Source organism: Gorilla gorilla, chromosome 16 (genome assembly GCF_029281585.2).
Source record: "Gorilla gorilla gorilla isolate KB3781 chromosome 16, NHGRI_mGorGor1-v2.1_pri, whole genome shotgun sequence".
Taxonomy (NCBI): Eukaryota; Metazoa; Chordata; class Mammalia; order Primates; family Hominidae; genus Gorilla; species Gorilla gorilla.
Genome location: NC_073240.2, coordinates 101,627,666 through 101,654,295, shown reverse-complemented (window position 1 = coordinate 101,654,295; position 26,630 = coordinate 101,627,666). Strand labels below are relative to the sequence as shown.

At 41.8% G+C, this 26,630-nt stretch overlaps 1 long non-coding RNA gene across 1 annotated transcript in view; it reads right to left on the bottom strand.

Moving 5' to 3' along the window:
* LOC134757291 (uncharacterized) overlaps positions 1-26,128 on the bottom strand; it is a 64,976-nt gene extending 38,848 nt beyond the window's left edge. Inside the window, exon 1 of the long non-coding RNA XR_010131094.1 lies at positions 26,075-26,128. This is a non-coding gene — a long non-coding RNA (uncharacterized lncRNA). The remainder of the gene's footprint in view (positions 1-26,074) is intronic.
* Positions 26,129-26,630: the final 502 nt, after the last annotated feature.

Here is a 26,630-nt window from a genome sequence, read left to right as displayed (position 1 = left end):
CAGACTCCTTCTCAAAAAAAAAAAAAAAAAAAAAAATTTAAATCTGTATACACTTAATAATATAGCTTCAAAATATATAAAGAAAAAATTCACAGACTTAAAGGGAGTAACAAATTCATAATCCTGTTTGGGCGGTTTTTAATACATCTCTTAGTATCTGATAGAACAAGAAGACAAAAAAAAAAAAAACCAATAGGAATATAGAAGATTTGAACAATGCCATTAACAAAATCCACCTAGTTGATGTATATATAGAACACTGCCCCCAACAACTGCAGAATTTACATTTGTTTCGAGTGCATATAGAACATTTACCCAAATAGGCCATATACTGGCCTTTAAGGCAATTTCCAAAACATTTCAAAGGTTTAAAATCACATGGAATATGATTACAGATAACAGTGAAATTAAACTAGAAATCTATAACAAAAAGATAAATGGAAAAATCTCCACATATTTTTAAATGAAGCAATGCACTTCTAAATAACCTGTAGATCAAAGAAGAAATGGAAATAAAACATTTTAAACTGAATTATAGTAAAAAATGTGTGGGATGCAACTAATAAGAAATTTAGAGAAAAAATTATATTAAAAGCTTTTATAAGTAAAGATAGAGGCTGACAAAATCAGTTGTCTAAATATATCAAAATATAAAAGGAAAATTAATAACATGGAAAACATCATAGCTCAGAGTATCAAATAAAAAAAGCTGGTTTCTTAAAGTAAAAAATTTATAAAATTCTAGCAAGACAGATGAAGAAAGACAAAGAGCAATGTTAGGAATGAAAGGGATCCGTCACTGTAGACCAAGCAGAAACCAAACAGGTAAGGAGAGAATATTGTGAACAACTTTATGTCAATACATTCGAAGATGTATACAAAATGTATAAATTCCTAGGAAAACAAAACTTGTCAAAATGGACACGAGAAGAAATAGGTATTTAAATAGTGCTCTATCTGAAACAAAACTGAATCCGAAATTTTAACCCTACCTGCCCACCACCCGCCACAAAAAAAGTCCACGAAAATACTTTAGGTCCAGATCAATGAATTCTTCCAATATTTAAGGAAAAAATAATACAGGTATTATGCAACCTTTTCCAGGGACAAAAGGAACAGACATTTCCAAACTTGCTTTATAAGGCCAGCATAATCTTGCCAAAATCTGACAATAATATTAGAAGAAGAAAGAAATAAAACTATAGGCTAAGTCGATCACGAACATAGGTACAAAATTCCTAAAAGAAAGCAAAATGAATTCAGCAATATATAAACAGATAATGTGTGAAAACCAGGTTGGGTTTATTTTAGGAACTTGAGGTTGATTTAATACTTGAAAATTAGTGTTAGTCACCATTTTTATAAAATAAAGGAAAAAGCCATATGTTTAAAAAACCTTTATAAAATTCAACATACATTTGTTACAACAAAAACAAAAATCCCTTTTATCAAAGTAGGGTGGAACTACCTTAATCTGATAAATAGTAACTTTAAAAAGCGAAAAAGCATTGTAATGCTATAATGATGGAATATTGAAACTCTTGAAAACTTTTCCCTCTCAGATTGTTATTAAGACAAGGATGCTCGTGATCTTCAAGGATACCCATCATTCTAAATATAGTTAATATTGTTTCTCTTCCCTCCCCTCTCCTCTCCTCTCCTTTTTCTCTTTCTCTTTCTTTTTTTTTTTGAGACAGAGTCTCGCTCTGCTGCCCAGGCTGGAGTGCAGTGGTGCAATCTTGGGTCACTGCAACCTCCACCTCCCGGGTTCAAGCAATTCTCCCACCTCAGCCTCCCAAGTAGCTGGGATTACAGGCGCACGCCACCAGGCCAGGCTAATTTTTGTATTTTTATTACAGACAGTTTCACTATGTTGGCCAGGCTGGTCTTGAACTCCTGGCCTCAGGTGATCTGCCCACTTTGGCTTCCCAAAGTGTTGGGATTTCAGGCGTGAGCCACCACACCCAGCCAACACTGTATTTTTCATTCTAGCCAATGTAATATTTCAAGAAATAAACATTACAAGGTTTGAAAGGGAGAAATAAAAGCTGTCATTGGAGATGCATATATATAAAATAAATTGTGTCTGTGTGTGTATGTGTGTGTGTGTATGTGTGTGTGTGTGTGTGTAATTTATACAGAAATGCCAAGAAACAAGTCTGGTCAAGACAATCTTTGAAAGAACAAAGTGAGAGAACTTATTCTGCCAAATACTAAGACGTATTATAAAATAAGGCAGTTCAAAATTAGTACAAGCATAGGCAAATAGAAGAATAACATTGTTATTAAAGTCCAGGAACAAGTTCACGCACATATGGACAGTTGGCTATCACTAATGTTAAAAATTTAACAGAGCTGGGCATGGTGGCTCAGGTGTATAATCCTAGCACTTTGGGAGGCCAAGGTGGGAGGATTGCTTGAGGCCAGGAGTTTGAGACCAGCCTGAGCAACATAGCAAGACCTGCCCCCCACCGTCTCTACAAAGAATAACAAATTAGCTGAGTGCGCTAGCTAGTGTGTTCCTATAGTGCCAGCTACTCAGGATGCTGAGGCTGGAGGATCACTTGAGCCCAGGAGTTGGAGGCTGCAGTGAGCCACGATCACTCATGTCTCCAGCCTGGGAGACAGAATGAGACCTTGTCTCTAAAAAAAGAAAATTTAAACTTGGCCCCTACTTAACAACACCATACACAAAATAAATTCCAAGATTTTTGTATATTTAAATGCAAAAGGTAAAATAATAAAGGTTCCAGAAGGAAACATAAGAGAATATCTTAAAATAAGCAAAGATTTCTTGAACAAAACATCAAGCATTATTTATGAAGGGAAATATTAACATCATATTAAATCAAAATAAAGAACATTTGTTTGTCAAATATGCTATTAAGACAGTGAAAATCCAAGCCATAGAGTGAGAGAAAATGTTTGCAACACATAGAACTAATGAAAGGTTAACATCCAGAATATTTGAAAAACTCCTACAAAAAATAATAATGAAAACATACTGGTCAGGCGTAGTGGCTCATGCTTGTAATCCCAGCACTTTGGTAGGCCGAGGCAGGCGGATCACCTGAGGTCAGGAGTTCGAGACGAGCCTGGCCAACATGGTGAAACCCCGTCTTTACTAAAAACACAAAAATATTAGCCAAACGTGGCAGTGGGCGCCTGATAATCCCAGCTACTCGGGAGGCTGAGGCATGAGAATTGCTTGAACTCGGGAGGCGGAGGTTGCAGTGAGCTGAGATGGCACCACTATACTCTGGCCTGGGCAACGGCAATGAAACTCTGTCTCAAAAAAAAGGAAATCATACTGACAGCACAATGATAAAAGCGAGCAAGGCATTTAACCAGACGCTTTAGAAACGACCATATCCAAATATCCAACACACATGAAAAGGTGCTCGATTTCATTAATGAAATCGAGAGAAACGCAAAGTACAACCACCATAAAATACCACTAAACACCTACCAGAATATTGATAATTAGATAGTACCAAACGGCAATCAAGAGGAGCCAGCAGAGCTCACACACTGCTGGAGGAGTGCAGACAGGTGCAGCTGAGGCAGGAGAGGTAGTCAGGGAAGTAACCACCAAGTCCTTGGGATGGCAACTGTGGCAACCGCACCATCAACACAATAAGCCCCAGCACTCATGTTGTAGTCAAGCTCATTCAAGCAAAGCTACATCCAGTAGGGAACAACCCCCTGTAGAGAGCATATGCTTTTTTATTTTACCTGACCTCAGACTGACCCTTTGTTCATAATAATTGTAAAAAACACACCCCTGGGTGGAGATTTAAGATGCTAATAAGACATGCAATATATGAATGTATGAACAAGCATGTACTGCTACTGCGTGTGTGCACCCTGAGGACCACTCAGAACATACTTACTAGTCACACCTCTTCCCACCCTCTTGTGAATAACCATGTAAGACTCCCATAAAAGGAGTTTCCCCAGTAACAGGCAACACTGTCTCATCCTTATGAGCAGCCCAATCTGAGTCCTCTCTCAGGGTGTAGTCTATTCTGCACCTAACTTTGAGAATATTCTTTGTGATACATTGCTCTATGCTGCATCTTCTTTGCTGTGTCTCTTGTTTAAATATTTTTGAACTAAGAAGACAAGAACTGAGGTTTCATAACAGTCATCAACACAGCAACTTTGAAAAACAGTTTGTCATTTTCTGTAATTGAATATATGTCCATATTATGACCCAGCAGTTTCACTTCTCATTATACAGTTGACCCATGAACAATGCAGGGGTTAGAGGTACTGACTGCCCAGGCAGCTGAAAAATCTATGTATGACTTAACTCCCTAAAAACGTATCTACTAATACCCTACTGTTGACCAAAAGCCTTACCAAGGACATAAACAGGCAATTAACATACATTTTGTATGTTTGATGTTTTATGTCAACATACTGTATTCTTACAACAAAGTAAGCTAGAGAAAAAGACATTATTAAGAAAATCAAAAGGAAGAAAATGTATCTGCTATTCATTACATGGACATGCGTCGTTATAAAGGGCTTCATCCTTGTCATCTTCGCATTGAGTAGGCAGAGGAGGAAGAGGAGAGGTTGGTTTTGCTGTCTTCCAGGTAGCAGAAGCAGAAGAAAATCCATGTAAAAGTGGACCCATGTGATTCAAACCTGTATTACTCAAGGGTCAACTACAGAAACGAAAGGCATGTGTGTGAATAATCCTATCAGCAATGTTCATAATTGCCTAATGGACACTTTCCAAATGTTCATCAAGAGTAGGATGGATAAGTAAACTGTGGTATATTTATAGTATGAGATACTATATAACACTGGAAACAAACTGGTATTTGCAACAATGTGGCTTCATCACACAATTTTAGTGTTTTGCAAAAGAATCTACTCCAAAATGAATACACAGTTTATGTTTCTGTTTTTCATAAAATTCAGAATCAGTCAAAACCAATCTATGGTGCTAAAGTCAGGGTAGTGGCTATCTCTGAGGTGAAGGGAGGGGCTGTGTCTTTATGGGGGCCCTACAGGCTTTCGCGATGCTGGTGATGTTCTACTTCTTGACCTGGGTGGTGGTTACATGGGTGTGTTCAATTTGTGATCAATCGTGAAACGGTAAACTTGATTTTTATACTTTTCCATATGTATTATAATTTTTAAGTTATTAAAATGAAAAAGGAAAAGCTAGCTATTTTACCTGAGACAGCTGACATTATTGACCAAAATCTCTTTTTTATAAGAACTTTCAATGCAAAAAAAATGTTTTTTAAGTAGACATAAAAGCCCATAATCTTATCACCAGGTAATCACCATTGGCATAGAAAATAACAGTAATAAAAGTGATACATGTGCCTCAAGCATTCAAATAATGCAAAAATGGAAAGTAAAAAAGCTCTCTGCACAGTCTCTCTCCCAAAGAGAAGCACGTTGACATTAATTGTGATTCCATCCACAAGCACCCTTATGCCTATTTTAGGAGGTATCCACTGCTCCCTGCCAGCTCCCCAAATAACCTCAACACAGCTTGCTGCTAAGACAGCTCCGAGCTTCTTGCTCATGGCAGTAAGAGAGAGCACCTCCTTGACAGAGCTGCGGCACTGCTCAGTGGGGGAAGGACCAGGCCCTACTGCATTGAGCTTTCTAGGACTGGCTGAGGATGGCGATAGCACAGCTTAGGGCTGGTGAAAGCAGCAATGCCAAGGTCCTGAGGTGTTGAAAGAGTCTCAGGGCTTTTAAGGAGTAAGCTGTCTACCAAGGCCTATCAGTGTCTTGTGAGAAGGTCCTCAAATGAACAGTATAGTTATTTGCCTGACAAAAGTCTTCTGGAATAGTAAATTATACTAATGAAAATAAAGAATACTCAAGTTATACTAATAAGGACAGTGAGCTTGGGGGGTCTGTGGTTTAGGCTCTAGTCTGCATACTTACGCCATCTCTGTGTATACAGTTGGCCCTCCCTGTCCATGGTTCTGAATTCATGGATGGATTTGACCAACCATGGATGGAATTTGAATATATTGGGGGTAGGGGGAGGAACTGGGTCTGTACTGAACACGTACAGACGTTTTTTCCTGGCATTATTCCCTAAACAGTACCTTATAACAACTAGCTACATGGCATTAACACTATGATTTCAAGTATACAGAAGGAAAGTGCACAATTGTATGCAAATACTCTGCTATTTTATATCAGGGACTTGAGCATCTGGGGATTTTGGTATCCACAGGTTGGGTGGGGGCGGTCCTGGAACCGATCTCAACCAGACATTGAGAAACAATTATGTTTCTATTATCCTTATTCATAGAAACGCTGCCCTAATGTGCCCAGGTGAAGTGGAAATGAAGGCATAGGGCCACCTCTTCTACATGTCCCCGGGACTGTGAACACCCAGAGGCATTGCCGTTACCTAATTTGCACTAACATTCCATATAGGCTATTAGCACTCACATGCAATCCATTTTTAAAACACAAAAAGACCTGTGCTCTGAGTGGAACACGCTGGTCTGTACCTTGCTTTTTTATCACTGCTGGGTGGTAGAGAGCTTTCCACATCAGCACAGGTGGACTTCATTTCTGTAGGGGCTGCCCCTAATCCTTAGAAATGTATAATCCTTAGAAATGTATCACAAAATATTTAACTAGTCTCATATTGTTGCAAGCTTGAGCTGTTTCTAGTTTGTAGCTCTTAAAATATTACAATGAACATCCTTGGGAGCAAGTATTTAACCAAGACTGCCTGAGTTAAAATCCCTACTCCACGGTATACTGTGTAATCTTGGGCAAGTCCCTTAATTTCCACTTTTTTTTTTGAGACGGAGTCTCGCTCTGTTGGCCAGGATGGAGTGCAGTGGCACAGTCTCGGCTCACTGCAACCTCCGCCTCCTGGGTTCAAGCGATTCTCATGCCTCAGCCTCCCGAGTAGCTGGGGTTACAGGCTCAGGCCACTATGCCAGGCTAATTTTTGTATTTTTAGTAGAGATGGAGTTTCACCATGTTGGCTAGGTTGGTCTTGAATTCCTGACCTCAAGTGATCCTCCTGCCTTGGCCTCCCACAGTGCTGGGATTACAGGTGTGAGCCACTGTGCCTGACAAGTCCTTAATTTCTTCACCCTCAGTTTAGTCATCTATAAAAAGGGCATAAGATCTTCCTCATGGTGTCATTTTGAGGATTCAATGAGATGATCCATTTGGGAATTTTTTACCCTGATTTCTTATAGCGAGCACTCAGTACATGTTAACTCTTCTCACTATTCATAGTTACCACAGGGTAAATTTCTACAAGTGAGATGTCTGGGTCAAAAGGCACATACCTTTTTTTCACTAGATACAAATTGCCTTGTTCTACAACATTTAAACTCTACTGCCCTTTCTCTGAAATGGGAATCAACTTCTGACCTTTTTGTCTGCCTGACAGACTTAATCTTACCGTGTTTAACTTGCAGATGGAACATTTGTGGTTCTTTTGTTTGCTTGTCTGTTTTTCTATTGGAATAGTGCTTTTTTCCTTGTAAATTTCTATGAGCTCATTATAAATTAAGGGGTTTGCTTTCTTTTCCATCTTATGTAATATAAAAATTTCCTAGTTTGCTTTTGGTCTTATGACTTTATACATAAAATTGGGGGGGACATTTTTTTCCTTTGGTAATAAAATATATTAATCATGTATTTAACAGTCTTCGGACTCTGTATCTTGCTTGGAAAGTCTGCACTAAACAGAATTATACTCAAAAACATTCATGCTTCTTTTTATAACTTACATGGGTTAATGAACCCTTTGCTCCATCTGGTATTTATTTTGGTGTAAGAAGTGAGGTAAATAGGGATTTTTAAAAATGGTTTGCTAGTTGTCCCCAAGGCATTTGCTGAGCATTTTTTTCTTTTCCTTTGTGCTTTGCAATGCCACCCTTAAATTATTTTGTGTCTCTTGTCTCTTTCTGGACTTCCCATTCTGTTTCACCAAAGTACTTACAATACCAAATTGTTTTAATTAGTACAGCCTTATAATAGGTTTTCTTATGGTTAGATCAATAATCCATTTTTCCTCTTGTCTTTCCCAATATTACTGGCCCATTCAACATCTTTATTTTATTTGATTTCCAATATTTATTTTATTCCAAGCTAGAAACTGGATGAATTCTAGTTTTTGTTTTTTGTTAGGCTCCTCTCAAAATCCCAATGGTGTGCTATTTTAAGATTGCTTTAAATTTATACACTTAGAAGAACTGACAATTTATCATATTGAGTATTCCCATCCAAGAGCGAGTTGTCTTGCTATTCAGTTAAATTCTTTATCTCTTAGTAAAATAGGGAATTTTATTTGTATACACCCTGAACATTTCCTTTAACATTTCACTGAGGTAATTTTCTCTTTGATTATTATTGTGAATAAGATCTTTACTTCCTTTTATTTTTTTTAATACTTAGAAAAGCTATAGATTTTTGATGATAGCTGTGATATATGCCTCTCCACTCAAGTTTCTAATAGGTTTTCAGCAATTTTGGGGTTTTCTACGTATAGAAAGTCATCATTTACAGATTGTTACTATATATGATAGTAATAAATCAAAATACTTTATTACTATGTATGATAGTAATAAATTATCTGTAAATTATAATTTCCCATTTTTTCTCCAATATTTTTTTCTTTTTGTGTGAATGCATTGGCTTTTATCTCTAGATTAGTGTTGATACAGACTAGGCTTGTCTTGCTTCTGCCTTTAAAGATTATGTTTCTAGTTACTCACCATTAAGCATGATGATGGCTTTTAGTTTCACACATATATTCTTCCTCTTTTTAGTTTCAAAAATCAGAAATGGGTGTTGAATTGCATATCTTGGGGGTGTTGATTTAGCCCTTTGTCATTTGGCCTGTTAGTCTGATGGTGATAGTTTTTTATTACTGGACTAGCCTAGCATTCCTGAGGTCAGCCCATCTTGGTCACAGTGTGTTATTTTTTCATTTACAGATGGATTTTATTTGTCCACATTTAGCATTTTAGCATAGATTTTAATTTTGTGTTTAAAAATTAACTTTATATTTCAGCACAATTTTGAGCTCACAGCAAAACTGAGCGGAAGGTATAGTGGTTGTCCGTAAACGCTCACACCTGCATAGCCTCCCCATGATCAACCTCTCTCATTAGAGCAAAATGCTTGTTACAATTGATGAACCTATATGGACACATCATTGTCACCCTGAGTCCATAGTTTACACTAGGGTTCATTTCTGGTGCTGTGCATTCTATGGCTTTGGGCAAATGTATCATGACATGTAGTCATCATTATAGTACCATAGAGATAGTTTCAGTGCCGTAAAAATCCTCTGTGCTCCCCCAATCATCCCTCCCTTCCCCCACCCCCCAGCAACCACAGATCCTTTTACTGTCTCAGTAGTTTTGCCTTTTCTAGAATGTCATATGGTTGGAATCATATAGTCTGTAGCATTTTCAGATTGACTTATTTCACTTAGTAAAGTTAAGTTTCCTCCATGTCTTTTCATTGTTTCATAGTTCATTTCATTTTAGCACAAAATAATATCCCATTGTCTGGATGAAGCACAGTTTATTTATCCATTCACCTATTGAAGGATATCTTGGTTGCTTCCAAAGTTGGGCAATTATGAAAAAAAGCTTTTATAAACATTTATGTGCAGGTTTCTGTGTGGACATGTTTCATTTGGGTAAATATCAGGGTGCACAATTGCTGGACTGTCTGATAAGAGTGTGTTCATTTTGTAACACTGCCAACTTGTCTTTTAAAGCATCTGTACCATTTTGTATTCCCACCAGCAATGAATGAGGGTTCCTGTTGCTCCACGTCCTCACCAGCATTTGGTGTTGTCAGTGTTCTGGATTTTGCCCATTTTAATGAATGTGTAGTGGTTTAGCAAAAATTTTTCACCAAAAATTTTTTCTACAGATTTTTATTTTGCATTCTTCTTAATTATTTTGTATAAATATTATGCCAGTTTATAAAGAGAAATTGGAATGATTCTTCCTTTTCTCATTCTGAAACACTTTAATAGTATCAGGCTTATACATTCCTGGAGAGTTTGAAATAATTTACTTTTGAAACCATTTAAACTTAACAGATTTTGGGGGTGGGGCTGGGGGGTAATTTTTTTTAAGCTTTCTTAACATCTTCACTTGTTATCAATCTGTTGGGTAGTCTTGTATCTCAAGGCCAATTTTGGTCATCTATATTTTCTTGAAAACCAATTTCCTCTATTCAGCTTTTCAAATGTGTTTGTATACATAATTGCAAAATCCTCTGGAATAATTTCTCTGTATTCATGCTTATTTTGCCCTTTTCATTTATAATGTGTGATTGCACTTGCTTCCTTTACTTCTTGATTAGGCTATACAGTAGCTCTTCTCCATGACCCACCCCCCAAAATGATCAGTTCTTATGCTTATTAATTTCTAACTTTATATTCTTTTGTTCTGCTTTCCTTGGGTTTATTGCTCCTTTTCTGATTTCTTGAGCTGGATACTTCCTTTTCTTGTTTAGATATGTAGGTGTTTAAGGCTATGAATTTTCCTCCAAACACAGTTTTAGCCCATTTTATACTGTTTTCATAGGTATTGATGTCATATAATTGTTTTAAAGATAGTCTATCATTTTAGTTTTTATTTCTTTGTTGATCCAAGATTATTTATGATAATGTAAAAAATGATAGTTGGTTAATTTATCCCCCATCTATTTTTTTATTTTCTAGATTATTTTTGCATTATAGACAAACCGTGTACTCTCTAATATATTTTGCAATATATCTAGCATATTTTGTTGCCTAATGTATGTTCTAGGGCAGCAGTCCTCAACCTTTCTGACATCAAGGACCAGTTTCATGCGGGTGGGTGGTGTTTGGATGGTTTCAGGATGAAACTGTTCCACCTCAGATCATCAGGCATTAGATTCTCATAAGGATAGATGTGCAATGTAGATCCTCGACATGTGCAGTTCACAATAGCATCCGTGCTTACAACAGAATCTAAAGCAGCCACTGATCTGACAGGAGGTGGAGCTCAGGCCGTAATGCTCACTTGCCTGCAGCTCACCTCCTACTGTGCCCAGTGACACCAGTTTGTGGCCCAAGGTTGGGGACCCCTATTCTAGGGGAACTTGCAAATGTATATGCAGTTTTGTCAGGATATTGTTCAACCTTATCAATTATTTTATTTAGATTCATATTTATTTGGGGTATGTCATGCTTTGACAGAGGTGAGTTAAAATCTTCCATAGTCATAGTTATGATTTCCAATTTCTGCTATTTTTTCATAGTTAAGTTTTTTTATTGCTATATTTTTGGTGCATATCTTATTTGTGATACTTGCAGCTTCAGTGTGGATTTTACTTTTATTAATATGTGTGTCTGCCTCAACTAGTTTGGCTTTTTCTATCTTGAGTGTCACATTGTGAGTTGTATGACTAATATTAATAACTTGATTCATGATTTCTTTTGAACTGAATTTGTTTGAAATAGTTTTGACTTTTATTTTTATTCTTTATGATTTGATTTGTTTTAATTTCATATCATATATCATAGGTTCTGAAATGTTTTTACCACAACATTTCTGACACCATATGTGTGGGTTTTTCCCATTCCAACGACCAACTCTTCAATTCTTAGGACACAAGCTGTGTGTCCTATAATTCAATTCAATTCTGGCCCTAACTACTTGGAGTCAGTGTCAACTCTGAAGGTTTAAGGGCTCTGATCCACAAGACTGCCCTCACTTCAGTTGCGAGTCCTAGATTGTGATGTGTATTTCTGACCAACGGGCTACACACTGGCGATTCCCTCTCATCAGGTTCAATAACTCCCTTGAACAGCTCATAGAACTCAGGAAGGCACTTCACTTATGTTAGTCAGTTTATTATGAAGGATGCAACTCAGGAACAGCCACACTGAAGAGATACGTGGGGTGAGGTACAGGGGCACTTCCATGCCTCTTCAGGCACTTCACCCTCCCAGCACCTTGATGGGGTCACAGGCATAGAATCTCTCCAAAGCCTGTCATTTAAGAGTTTCATCAAAGTTTTTTTACATAGACATGATTAAGTCAGGAGCCACTGGTGTTTAACTCAGTATGCAGCCCCTCTCCCTTCCTCAGAGACCAGGATAAGTTTGAAGGTTCCAACCTCTAAATATGCCTTGGTCTTTCTGGTGACCAGCCTCACTTTATAGGTGTGGCTATAAAGGTGTGGCCAAAGGAACAGCTTTGGCTGTTGACTGTGGTGGTAGGTATCCAAAGCTATGCATGTGATAAAATTGCATAGAACTATGCACACACACACACACAGACACACATGCACAAATGGGTTCACGCATAATTGCATAATTGGTGAAGTCCAAATAAACTGTGGTTGTACAAATGTTAATTTTTTGGTTTTGATATTACACTGCAGTTATGCAAAATGCTATCACTAGGGATATGAGAGTGCAGGGTTGCAGGCTGCACAGGACCTCATTTGATATCCTTTTTCTAACTTCCTATGAATCCATAATTATTTTAAAATAAAAAGTTAAAAAAATGTCAAATAATTCCAACATCTGTGTCATTTTGATATTGGCATCATTAATTGTCTTTTCTCATTCAAGTTAATATTTTTCTGGTTCTGGCTGGGTGCGGTGGCTCACGCCTGTAATCCCAGCACTTTGGGAGGCTGAAGCAGGAGGATCACTTGAGGTCAGGAGTTCGAGAACAGCCTGGCCAACATAGTGAAACCCCATCTCTACTAAAAATACAAAAAGTTAGCCAGGCATGGTAGTGTACGTCTGTAATCCCAGCTACTCAGAAGGCTGAGACAGGAGAATCGCTTGAACTTGGGAGATGGAGGTTGCAGTGAGCAGAGATCATGCCACTGCACTCCAGCCTGGGTAACAGAGTGAGACTCTGTCTCCAAAAAACATAAAAATATAAGATTTTTCTGGTTCTTGGTATGACAACTAACTTTGTATTATATCCTAAACATTTTGGTTATTATGAGACTCTGGATTTATCTAAGTCTTCTATTTTATCATGCCTTTTTTGACACCATGATGGTGAGGAATAGGAGAGGAGGAGCTGCCTCATTAGTACCTGGTGAAGGTGGAAATCCAGTTTCCTCACTTTGCCAGTGTTGACACCCAGGTGCAGAAGGGTGTGTCATTAGTGCTAGGTGAAGATGGGAGCTCAGCCTCCCTGAGACCTCTGCTGACATGCTGACACCACCCTGGCTAGTAGGAGCACTTCATTGCCCTTCCCCACATTGCTTCCACTGACACTGCAGAGTGGGATGAGCGCTCAGTATTGCTTGAAGGTGGTGAAATTCTCAGTTCCCCATCCAGCTTCCTCTGAAACCATCCCAGTGAGGAGAGGAAAAGACATGCAACTGATGGAAGTCTAGGTTCCCCACTCATTCTTTGCTGTGAGGAGCGGGAATGAGGGCACAGTTTTTTTTTTCATGGCATTTGGCTAGAGCAGGGAAGTTACACACCACCATGTGGTTCCTTGGGTCCTGAGGGCCCTAGCCAGTCTGCCTTCTTTTCTCCACCTTTCAGTGTTTTCTTTTGCTTGTTTTTCATATAATGTCCAAGGTTTTTAAGTGTACTTAGCAAGAAGAATAGCAAAAAGTGCTTTTACTCCATCTTGTCCAGCAGTCTTTTCTTTTAATAACTAAGTTTATTCCATTTACATTTATTGGAGTAATACTCCTAAATAATACTCATATGTTTCTTATTTCAGTTTGTTTCCCCTTTCTATCTTTTCTATTGGGATTATTTTGTAGTTCATGTGGGTATGTGTTTTCCTTTTGCTAATTTGAAAGGTTTATAGTTGTGCTGGTGTTTCTAATGATTATATATAGGTTATATGAGAGATTGTAATTTCAGATATTCACTAGAGTCTCCTAGTTTCCCCTCTTGCTAAAGTTCTGCTCAGACCAGGGAGCTGGGGGAAGCCTGCTCTGGGCGGCCCAGACCAGGGACTACAAAGTGACATTTGGCTCTGGCAGGGCCCTAAAAATTAGCCTTTCCTTCTGTGTGAGTGGCTGAGAAAGGAAAGGGGAATGTGAATCAAGTTTCTAATATGGAACCCTTTGTGTCCACCTAACTGGGGAGGCACTCCTTTGGAAAGAGAGGGGATAACTGGGTCAACTGATACATTTTTACATTAATAAAAGTTGGGTATATTATATTTTACATTTTACTCAGTCTGCAGTCCCTTAGGAATACTTCTAGGCTACTAGGTTTAAATTTCTATTGGAAACCCCTGTATTTTCTTGAGTTATAGGGAGGGAGTAAACTAAAGCCCTGAGGACGGCCTGGGGATTCCCGTGAACTCTCTGTGGGAACCTCCACCCACCATCTGTGACTCTGGGGAAGCCAGTGCTTTATCTTTCCGTCTTCCACTATCCCTGACAACAGGTGATTTTGTTGAGCTTTGCTTCCCGGGACTGGCATTAGGAAAACAACAGGCCATCACTGAGGATTGCTGGAGGGGTGGAATTTTAAAGGAGAAAACCTAATCCCAGCTAGGAGAAGGGTCTTGCCCAAGGTGGTAGCACTACTTGGCCACACCCGTCCCATCTGGGTAGCCTATTTTACCTTTTGGTAAAAGACTTTGGCCCCTTGCTGTCACAGCTGGCGCCTGGCTTCAACACAGGATTGGTGGAGTCTGCCAAGTGGCTGAAGGTTTCTCACTTGACCCTTGAATGGAAGCCCCGACACCCGCCCCTCGGGGCTTGGCTCCGAAAGCAGGCTGCTTGCTTCAGCAGTTTTCTTGGCTCCCTGCTCCCACAGCGACAGCCATGTCCCCTTCAGAGCCTCAACCACTGGCCTGCATGGATCTCTAACAGCCACCACTCAGCCCCCATGTGTGGTGAGCAAGTAAGTGACCCGGCCTGTCTCTCACAGTGAGCAAAGACTTCTGGTCCAGATACTGTTCCGCAGCTGATGTGTCAACCTGCCCTGTGCTCCAGGGAAGCACAGATCTCCTCTCTCAGGGCTGTTGTCTCAGCTGCTTCTCCACAACCTGCAGCTCTGCCAAGCTGCCAAACTCTCCCTCGTCCTCCATGCTAATAAAACCTTCCACCAGGTGGCTCTCATGTTCCTGTGTAGGACAAAAATGAGAAAAAGAAGACAAAATGCCTAGGTTTTTAAAGAGAGAGAGGGGCAGGTGACAGAAATAAATGAGGGCCTTGTCCAGAGCTGCTCTGAAGAACATCTGTCCCTTGGCAGCTGCCTCAGGTGCCCTGCATTTACTCTGGGATTTGGGATGACTCAAGGTACTCAGCTGTTGTGCCAGGCTTGGCATCACCTTGTGTGTCCTATTCCCACTGGTCACTGTGAGTTGTAGAAAGGTCCCCTGGAGCTCACTGCAAATGAGTCTTCCTTACCTATTGGGATCATTGAGAGGTCCCCAGTTCCTGTGGTGGACCTTTCATGGGGATTTTTTCTCTTTAAAACAATGCATCAGTAAAGGAATTCAGTGATAAGCAGGACCCCCTGGGCTCCTTCTGCACCAGCCTAGCTGGGTTGGAACAGATGTGGAGGCAACAAACACAAAGCCACGTGGAGCGATGTGGAACAGGCATGCCTCCTGGCCTGAGCTGCTGGGTTTGGGCTCATTCTCTTTTTCCATTCTAGGCTTTCCATGCTGCTGTTCTGAGGCAGGGGAAATGGGAAAGACTTTGCAACATTTACACTGGGGCCCTAAAATATAAACTGGATCGTGGAAGGCAGAGTTCAGCAGGCTGCCACGAATACTACTGAAGGACCCAGACACCATCAGGCTGGCATCCTACATGTGCTTGAGCAGGAGTCCGTAACCTGGACTTCACAGGGCTGTCCTCTGCAGAAGAATCTGACCCCTTGGCCCTGCAAAAGCAGACACACTGGGGTCAGGTCAGGGATGAGAGGGTGACAAGTCAGATGGCCAGGCAGCCATGGCAACTTAGCAGACGGTGCGCAGCATGGCCAGCGAGAAAACGTATGGGGGCTGGGTGCGGTGGCTCATGCCTGTAATCCCAGCACTTTGGGAGGCTGAGGTGCACAGATCACTTGAGGTCAGGAGTTTGAGACCAGCCTGGCCAACATGGTGAAACCCTGTCTCTAATAAAAATACAAAAATTAGCCGGACATGGTAGTACATCCCTGTAATCCCAGCTACACAGGAGGCTGAGGCAGGAGAATCGTTTGAACCTGGGAGGCAGAGCTTGCGGTGAGCCAAGATGGCTCCACTGCACTCCAGTCTGGGTGACAGAGCGAGACTCCATCTCAAAAAAAAAAAAAAAAAAAAAAAAAAAAAAAAAAAAAAAGCAAGAAAAGAAAATGCATGGGAAGGGCCAGGCCCGTGAGTAGGAGTGTTGCTTGGAATTTATTAGTAAGAATAAAGTACTGAACTGCAGATAATTTATTCTAAAAAAGAATGCATTCAGAATTATTTATCTAATTTCATCCAAATGATACATTTTATTTAATCAGTCTGCAGATGAGGAAAGGAAGGCAATTGAGGTGGAGCTACATGAAATGCACAGAAAATGGTTTCTGGAGTCAGGCAGCCCCTGATTCCAGAAACTCCAGTGGTGTGGGAATCACAGCCCACCATTTATAAGAGAGACAGCCCGGGTCAACCACTTCATCTCTCTGAGCCTCTATTTCCTTACTTGTAAAAATGATGTCTTCCTCTGAGGTATGTTGTGAGGATTAAACGAGATACATTTGGAAGCACCTGGCACAGAGAAAGTGCTCGGAAAATATGAACTTCATTTCCAAAAAAGAAGCTGAGGTCACCCAAGCTGTGAACAGCGGAGCTTAGATTTAAACTTGGACTTTTAGCTGACTTCTGACAACCACACTCCTTGCACTGATGGATTAAAAATATTTATCGAGGCTCTCTGTGTGTCCACCTAAGGAGTTAAATTTATAACAAAATACCACACCATTCCTGACACCACTGAGTCTAGTGGATGAGGGACACTGGAAACACAGCGTATCAGTTACGGCTCAGCAGGGAATGACACTCTATTCAAACAGTGGAAATTTCATGCAGATTTACATAGGTGTTGAAGGGCTAAGAAAAATCCAAAAGGGAGCACTGAGTTACCCAGGTATCATGACTGTAGAAAATCGAGGCTTTTCCAGAATGTAGGCACTTGGAGGAGAGGCCCCCTGGGACTAATGCATGGGTTCCCAGGGGATTGGCTCTCTATACCTGATCCCCAAGCTCTGGATATGTGGCAGGGCCTGGAAGCTGCTGGTTGTACCACCGAGAAGAGGAGTCCTGTGGCTGGTGTTGGGACCTCTGAGAAGAGGACACAGACCAGTGGGTGTTGGGACCTCCACAGAGGAAGCCCAGATTGGCAGGTGAAGGAGGTGAAGGGGTAGTACTCTATTTCTCGAAGGGGTGCCACCTGGCTCAGGTGAAGACTGAGAGCTGGCAGCAGGGGCCATGGCATCAGCTACTGCTAACAGAAGCTAGCAATTAGGAAGGAATCCTCTTCTTATTCCCTTCCGTATTCCAGTTGTTGGGGTGATAGGACCCAACACCAGGCCGTGGGGGTGACGAAGTCCGGTGGAGACAAAGGAATGAGAAAAGACAAGTTAAGAGAGAAAGTGGGACCAGGGGGCCAATGCTAGTATGGAGGCTGCAAAGGCCCCAAGCTCTGGGAGCTCACCCTGTTTATTGGTGATCAAACAAAGAAACAGGTGGTGAGGACGTGCGGTTTGAAAGGAAGCGGTGTATCAAGTGAATGAGCTACAGCTGTGATGATTTAGCATGTTCTTTGACACATATGGCTACTTGAGATAATGGGAGTGCTAGAAGCAAGGAGCCAGCAAGTCCAGACACATTCCAAAGGCCAAGAGGGGGTTTAGACCTTGGGCCCCAGACATGTTCCAAGCCCTGCTTCAACTTCTCTCCCAACACTCAGCTTTTCTCCCAACATCAGTCCCTTATTAACAGTTCTTATTGGCAGATGTAACAGAAAGCCAACTGGCAAGGGAGTCTAGGACATAGAGTTTGTAGAGCCTCAGCCCCAGCAGCACCGAGCAGGATTTAGAAGGAAGGTTTAGAGTTGAGAAATATAGGTAAATAACTAGCCCAGTCTATCCCTTTGACAAATCAGCATGTATACACACCTTTAAATGCATGTTTAAAGTTCAACAAATGGTGCTGGAACAATTGAATATCCACATGCAAAAAAAATAAATAAATAAACTTGGATGCATACCTCATATGTGGTGATAAAACTGGGGGTTTGAAAGGCTTCAGACAACCAGCTTGAGCCTTGAGACCTTTGCCAAATTCTGAAACTCTACAGGAAGTAAAAAAGCTGAGTTTAAAACTAATGAAAAATGGATGGGTCATCCTCTAGTCTCTTTGAGTTGAGACAAAAATCTCCCAAGCTCTCAAAAGAAAGCCCGGCTTTCTAGGGTTTACATTCAAGGAAGAAGGGGAAAACAGATGCAGGCTGGGTCTCCAAAAATATAAATGAATACATACGTAAATAAATGAGGCCCCAGGAAGACCTTACCCCTTCCACCATGAAGACACAGCAAGAAAGCACCATTTATGAACCATTTATGAAGCATTTCCTCACCAGACATTGAATCTATCAGATCCTTGATATGGAACTTCTCAGCCTCCAGAATTATGAGAAATAAATTTCTGCTGTTTCCATATTAATTGTAGGATGCTATTTTTATTGTACAAAAATGTTCAGAGCTGCATTATTGTTAATAGCGAGAAAGTGAAAACCAGCCAAATGTCTCTCAGCTGAGGAATGAATACATAAAATATTGGTACAGCCACACAATGGACTGTTATTTGGCAATAAAAAGATATGACATATCCATACTTTCGATAACATGGATGAACCTTGAAGTATTATGCTGTTAAAGAAGCTAGTCACAAAAGACTCATTGCATTTATATAAAGTGTCCAGAAAAGGTAAATCTATGGAGACAAAAAGTAGGTCTTTAGGGTGGGGACAGAATGTGGGGAGTATGAAGTGGCAGCGAATGGGTATGGGGGGGTTCTTTGACAGAGGACAAAAATACTCTAAAATTAAATTATAGTGACGGCTGCAAAATCTTGTGAATATACTAAAAAATCAAAATGTACAGTTCACAATTCAATAATTGGAAAAATTATACCACAGTGTTTAAGTAATGATAGCAATGATAGCAGATACTGTTTGGGGCTTTTGGTGTGTTGGCAATGTTTTTTTTTGAGATGGAGTTTCGCTCTTGTTTCCCAGGCTGGAGTGCAATGGTGTGATCTTGGCTCACCGCAACCTCCGCATCCCGGGTTCAAGCGATTCTCCTGCCTCAGCCACCCGAATAGCTGGGATTACAGGCATGTGCCACCATGCCGGCTAATTTTGTATTTTTTGTAGAGTTAGGGTTTCTCCATGTTGGGCAGGCTGGTCTCGAACTTCCGACCTTAGGTGATCCGCCTGCCTCGGCCTCCCAAAGTGCTGGGATTACAGATGTGAGCCACCGTGCCCAGCCCATAATGTTTTATTTTTTAAAATATGTATATTGACTATATACGTTTTCACTTTGTAGTTGTTCACGGAGTTATACATTTATGCTTTGCCCATTTTTCTACGTTAAGATTTTTTAACAGGATATAACAAGCAAGTGTTGCTGAGAAAATGGCCCCATCTCTAGTAGACTGGAGAGTCTACTATTTCACACCCCTGGGAATGTGATGGGAATACAGCAACACAACAGCTACTTTAAGGAAGAGCAACTTGTTTACTTAGAGAAAGATGTCCAGAGAGAGCAACCTGTGTCCTGATTCCAGAGTCCTAGCTTCGGGAGAGCCATTGTGTCCCTGGGATGGAGTCTTTGTGTGAGGTCTGTCTTTGGGACACAGCTAACTTGGCATCCCACGGAAGAGACCCCTAGCCTGTCTACTTATTCTAGAATGGCTTACACCACAAAGCTCTTTCTGCTACTGAAACACTGGGTTTTCCATCAAGTATAGCTGGATAAACTAATTTCTCAAGCAAAGGCAGACTCCAGGGATTTTTGAGAAAGAAAAGGCAGAGTCTTGCTCTGTCAGCCAGGCTGGAGCGTGGTGGCACAGTCTTGGCTCACTGTAACCTCTGCCTCCCGAGTTGAAGCAATTCTCCCACCTCAGCCTCCCGAGTAGCTGGGACTACAGGTACCTGCCACCACGCCCAGCTAATTTTTGTATTTTTAGTAGAGACGGGGTTTCACTGTGTTGGCCAGGCTAGTCTTGAACTCCAGACCTCATGATCCACCCGCCTCAGCCTCCCCAGAGGTTTTGTATTTGTGAACATATGCCCTCAAAACATAACTAATACGTATTAATATTTCCTGTGTGTGCATTTAGTGTGGCTTATGCTCAGCTCTCACAAATTTCTTTTTTCTGTTTCTTTTCTCGGCTCACTGCAACCTCCGCCTACTGGGTTCAAGCAATTCTCCTGCCTCAGCCTCCCAAGTAGCTAAGATTACAGGCTCACACCACCATGCCCAGCTAATTTTTTGTATTTTTAGTAGAGACGGGGTCTCACCCTGTTGGCCAGCCTGGTCTCAAATTCCTGACCTCAGGTCATCTGCCTGCCTCGGCCTCCCGAAGTGCTGGGATTACAGGTGTGAGTCACTGTGCCCAGCCATGTTTTACATTTTTAAGAGCCCTTTTCATTGTTTGAATTTTTTATGGTAAATTATTCTTCTTTAATGGATGTAATATCTTCTCATATCTTTAAGACTAATAGAATTTTTTTCTGAAGTTTTCTTCAAAACATTTCTGCACACTAGGTTTCCTTCAGTTGCATTTTTTTTTTTTCTTTTCTTGAGGCCGAGTCTTGCTCTGTCGCTCGGGCTGGAGTACAGTGGCGCGATCTCAGCTCACTGCAGGCTCTGCCTCCCAGGTTCCAGCGATTCTCCTGCCTCAGCCTCCTGAGTAGCTGGGATTACAGGCGCACACCACCACGCCTGGCTAATTTTTGTATTTTCCACAGAGACAGGCTTTTGCCATGTTGCCCAGGCTGGTCTTGAATTTCTGGCGTCAAGCTATCTGCCCACCTCAGCCTCCCAAAGTGTTGAGATTACTGGCATGAGCCACCGTGCCTGGCCAGAAAATTTCTTAAAAGTGTGTGGAACTCTTCCAAGCTGTTGACACCTGGGAGTTTGATCCTGGGACTTGTTTGATTTTCACAGAAAGATGTTCAGGAAAATAAGCAAGATGAAAATGATCTCAATGATGCCTGAATGGTTCATTGATTGAAACATCAAAGGTTGAGGTTACCCAATCAAGTCACGGGTGTAACTACCAAGTTTGTTCAGACACAGGGAAAATGACAGCACAGGACAGTTTGTGGACAATGATGTTAAGATGCACCCCAACCTCAGAGATGCTAAAATGAGAAAAAAAAAGAAATGCATCTTAGAATCTATGAAATAGGCCAGGCGCAGTGGCTCACACCTGTAATCCCAGCACTTTGGGAGGCCGAGGTGGGTGGATGGCTTGAGCTCAGGAGCTCGAGACTAGTCTGGGCAATATGGTGTAACCCCACCTCTACCAAAAATACAAAAAAAAAAATAGCTGGGCATGGAGGCACATGCCTGTAGTCCCAGCTACTCAGGAGGCTGAGACTGGAGGATCGCTTGAGCCTGGGAGACAGAAGTTGCTGTGAACCTTAGCCTCTACTCACACCAGTGACAAAAATTAATTTGAAATGGATCATAGAATGAGTTCATGTCCTTTGTAGGGACATGGATGAAGCTGGAAACCATCATTCTCAGCAAACTATCGCAAGGACAAAAAACCAAACATCGCTTGTTCTCACTCATAGGTGGGAATTGAACAATGAGAACACTTGGACACAGGAAGGGGGACATCACACACCAGGGCCTGTTGTGGGGTAGGGGGAGGGGGGAGGGATAGCATTAGGAGATAAACCTAATGTCAATGATGAGTTAATGGGTGCAGCACACCAACATGGCACATGTATACATATGTAACAAACCTGCAAGTTGTGCACATGTACCCTAGAACTTAAAGTATAATAAAATAAAAATTAAAAAAAAAGTATTACAACCTTGTACAGAACAGAAAAAAAAAGAAATGGATCATAGACCTGAATGTAAAAGCTAAAACAATAAAACTACAATAAAACATAAGAACATATGTTTGAGACTTTGATGTAGATAAAGATTTTTTAGATTGGATGCAAAAAGCACTAACTATGAAGTAAAATGTTAAATTAACAAGTCTCTGCTCATCAAACGGCATCATTATAATAGCCAAACACTGAATATATTTTCAAATGTCCATCAAGGAGAACTGATAAATAAATCAAAGTATATTTATACAATGGAATCTACTCTGTAATATAAAAGAATAAACAAGTGATACATACTGCAACATGGATGAATCTCCAAAATATCATGTTGGCTAAAAGATGTCAGAGACGATACCTATTGCATGGAATAATTTGTACGATGTCCAAACACAGGCAAAAATAATCTTAGATTATAGCAATTAGAAAGTGGTTTTTTTTGAGATGGGGAGAATTGACTGGGAAATTATGAAACTTTTTAGGTGATAGAAATGTTCTGTGTCTTATTTGGAGTTGTGGTTACCTGAGTGAATACCACTCTCAAAATGTTCAAATGAACACTTAAGATGTGTTCATTTTACTGCTTGTAATTATACCCCAATCAAATTATCCTGAATTCTCAGCAAACTAGAAAGAAAGGAGAACTTCTTTAACTTGATAAGGGACATCCAAAAAAAAAATCCTGCAGGTAAAATTATACTCAATGGTGAGAAATTAGAAGTTCTCCTGCTAAGATCAGGAAAAAGTCAAGGATGTCCCCTCTCACAACTGCTATTTAACATAATACTGGAAGTCCTAGCTTATGAAATAAGAAAAGGAAATAAAAGATAATTGAATTGGGAAGAAAGAAAGAAACTGTCTTTGCGCTCAGATGACATGATCATCTATGGAGAAAATCAGAAAGAATTGACCAAAAAAACCTATAAGAAGTGATTATAGCAAGTTTACAGTATATAAGGTTAATATACAAAAGTCTATCACTTTCTTATATACCAGTAATGAACAAGTGGAATTTGACATTAAAAACATGTACCATTTAGCACCCCCACAAAATGAAATACTTAGGTTTAAGTCTAACAAAATACGTTTAAGATCTATATGAGGAAAAGTACAAAACTCTGATGAAATAAATCAAAGTACTAAATATACGGAGCGATATTCCATGTTCACAGATAGGAAGATGCATTATTGTCAAGATGTCAATTCTTCTCAACTCAATCTACAGACTCAATCCCAATCAAAATCTCAGCAAGTTATTTTGTGGATATTGACAAACTGATTCTAAAGTTTACATGGGAAGCAAAAGACCCACAGTAGCCATAAAAATACTGAAGAAGAACAAAGTCAGATGATTGACACTACCCAGCCTCAAGACTTACTATAAAGGTACAATACTCAAGACAGTGTGGTATTGGTAAAACAGACAAACAGATTAATGGAATAGTACAGAGCCCAGAAACAGACCCACACTAACACAGTCAACTTATCTGACAAAGGAGCAAAGGCAATACAATGGCGAAAAGACAGTTTTTCTTCAACAAATAGTGCTGGGACAACTAGATATTCACATGCAAAATAGTGAGTCTACACACAGACCTTACACCCTTCACAAAAATTAACTCAAAATTATAGACCTAATCGTAAAACGCAAAAATATAAAACTCCTAGCAGATAACATTAGAGAAGGTCTAGATAACCTTCGGTTTGAAGATGACTTTTTAGATACAACACCCAAGATACAATCCATCAAAGAAATAATTGATAAGCTGGACTTTTAAAAACTTCTACTCTGAGAAAGACACTGTCAAGAAAATCAGAAGACAAGCTACAGACTGGGAGAAAATGTTTGTAAAAGATATATCTGATAAAGGACTGTTATCCAACATATGGAAAGAACTCTTAAAACTCAACAAGAGGCCAGGAGCAATGGCTCACACCTATAATCCCAGCACTTTGGGAGGCCGAGGCAAGTGGATTGCTTGAGTCCAGCAGTTTGTGACCAGTCTGGGCAACATGGCAAATCCCCATCTCTACAAAAAATGAGGCAGGCATGGTGGCACGTGCCTGTAGTCTCAGGAGGCTGAGGTGGGAGGATCATCTGAGTCCAGGAGGTCGAGGATACAGTGAACCATGATCGTGCCACTGCACTCCAGCCTGGGTGACAGAATGAAATCCTGTCTCAAAATTCTTTACTGCCTCCATAGTTTTGCCTTTTCCAGAATCTCCTATAGTTGGAATCATACAGCATGTAGTTTTCAGATTGGCTTCTGTTATTTAATAATATACACTTAAGGTTCCTCATATCTTTTCATGGCTTGATCCTCATTTCTTTTTAGGTGCTAATAAAGGAATTAGGGGGGCGGTAAGGATGGGTCAGCTCCTTTCCCCATCCAGTGAAGAAACCCTGCTAGGGTGAGAAAATAGATGGGAAGCTGAACGATGGGTGTTTTTTGGTCCCTGATTCTATTAAATGGGCCATGACAATCATCTCATTATACCTATCTCTTAGAATTAAGAAAAAAAAAACAATCGGGAGCAATTCAACAAATCAAGTCAAATTATGGGCTTCCGGCACAAGAGGGACATCCAAGAACAGAGTGACCAAATGTGGTCCTTCTGATGAGAGTGCTCAGGAAAATGCCTGGCTGGGGGTTACTGCAGAGAGTCTGTGGTCACCTGCAGGTGCTAGTTCAGCCTCTGCAGGCACCACGACTGCGCTGGTTTGGGCACCTCAGTGTAAAGCTCACGCAGCAGCCCAGGATTGGGCGGGGGAAGGAGGGAGAGAGGGAGAGAGAGGGAGGGAGGGAGGGAGAGAGAGGGAGGGAGGGAGGGAGAGAGAGGGAGGGAGGGAGAGAGACGGAGGGAGGGAGGGAAGGAGAAAGAGAGAGAAGGAATCACCAAACCAAAGAGTGAATGGGAGACAGAGGGTAAGGGTGAGCAAGGGCAGGAGAGCAGATCCAGTAGGTCTTTCTGGAGTGGCCAGAGGGTCCCCACTCTCCCGGCTCTTCTTAGCTCCACCCCGTCCCCACCCCACTGGGGTCTCCACCGCCCCTCCCCCCGCCTCCCGACGCCCCTCCTTCCCTGCTCGCCCACCCTCTTCTGCCAGGCTCCCCGGCCGCCCACTCCTCCCTCCCTCCCGCCGCCCCTCTTCCCCCGCGGCTCGGCGTGCGGAGGCCCAGGGTGTCCACCTGAAGGTCCCCGGGGTGCGTCTGGCCGCCCGCTGGCCCTTCGCTTTGGGGACTGCGTTGTATCAGTGATAAAACATTTCCCGAGAAAGGGGTGAGCTCTGCTGCTGCCTCCGCGAGAGCAGGTGCCAGTTCAAGTCCTGCCGCCCCCGCCCAGCCCTGCACCCCTCCGGGCCACCCCGACAGCCGCGGCCTCGGCCGTGGGCGGGACAGGAAGGCTGCGAGGCCGTGCGGAGAGGCGCCCTGAGGCCGAAGCGCGTGAGGACGACCTTCCCTCGGTGGAGACGCCGCCGCCGCCGCGCCTGGCCGGGCTTCACCGGGGTCGGGGCGGAGGGCGCGGGCGCACGGGCCGCAGGGCGCGCGGGGCCGCGAGGGGAAGAGCAGAAGCGGAGGCGAAGGCGAGGGACGCCGCGCACCTGGCCCAGGCTGTACGGAAGTGGCTTCGAGTGGGGACTGGCGTTCCCTCCCGGCCTTTAGGGCCTGTTCGCGGCTCTGAAACCCCAGTGCCAGGCGCCTGTCCTGGTCCACGCTTCGTCCACCTCCCGCGGGAAACCCCTCGCAGCCGGGGTCGGAGGGGTGCCCCGGGAGAGATGAGGGGGAAGAGCGTGAGACCGGGTCCTAGGGGAAAAAAGAGAAACAAAAGGTTTGATTCCCTCCCTCCTTGCACCCCCTCCTTCTGTTTTTGGCATCAACTTCTTGCCAGGGGCTCCAGGGAAGGGGAATTTGATAACCACGTAACTTCACCCTTAGATGGCACAGGCCAAGGCCTTTCTGCGGAGCGGAGCTGCCGGTGATTTCCAGAATGCACTTACCTTTCTCCTCTCTTCGCCTTCTCTCTCTTTCCGTCCCTCATTCCCTTCTTCACTTCCTTCCCTTCTTCCCGCCCTCTGTCTTCTCTCCCTTCCTCCCTCCACCTTCCACCCCTCAACCCCTCCCCAAGATCTTAGTTGGACAGATCTGATTTAATCACACTCTGCACGGTGTCAGCAGAGAGCCAGGCCAAGCTCTGATTTTGTTCTCTACTGTTATTTTCCTCTTAATCCCCACTGCTCATACTCAGAGTGGACAATTTGAGAATACAACATATGTGTACACCAACGTTTCTACAGATGTATACGTCCATGAAATCATCACCGCAATCAACATAGTGAACACATTTATCACCTCCAAACATTTCCTCCAGTCGCTTTATAATTTATTCCCCATGTACCTCTCTGCACTCCCCCTTCTCCAGGCAACCACTGATTTGTCAACACATTCATTTGTGTTTTCTAAAATTTTATGTAAATGGAATAATATACTATGTGCTGTTTTTTAAAAAAATAATTTCAACTTTTATTTTAGATTAAAGGGTACATGTGCAGGTTT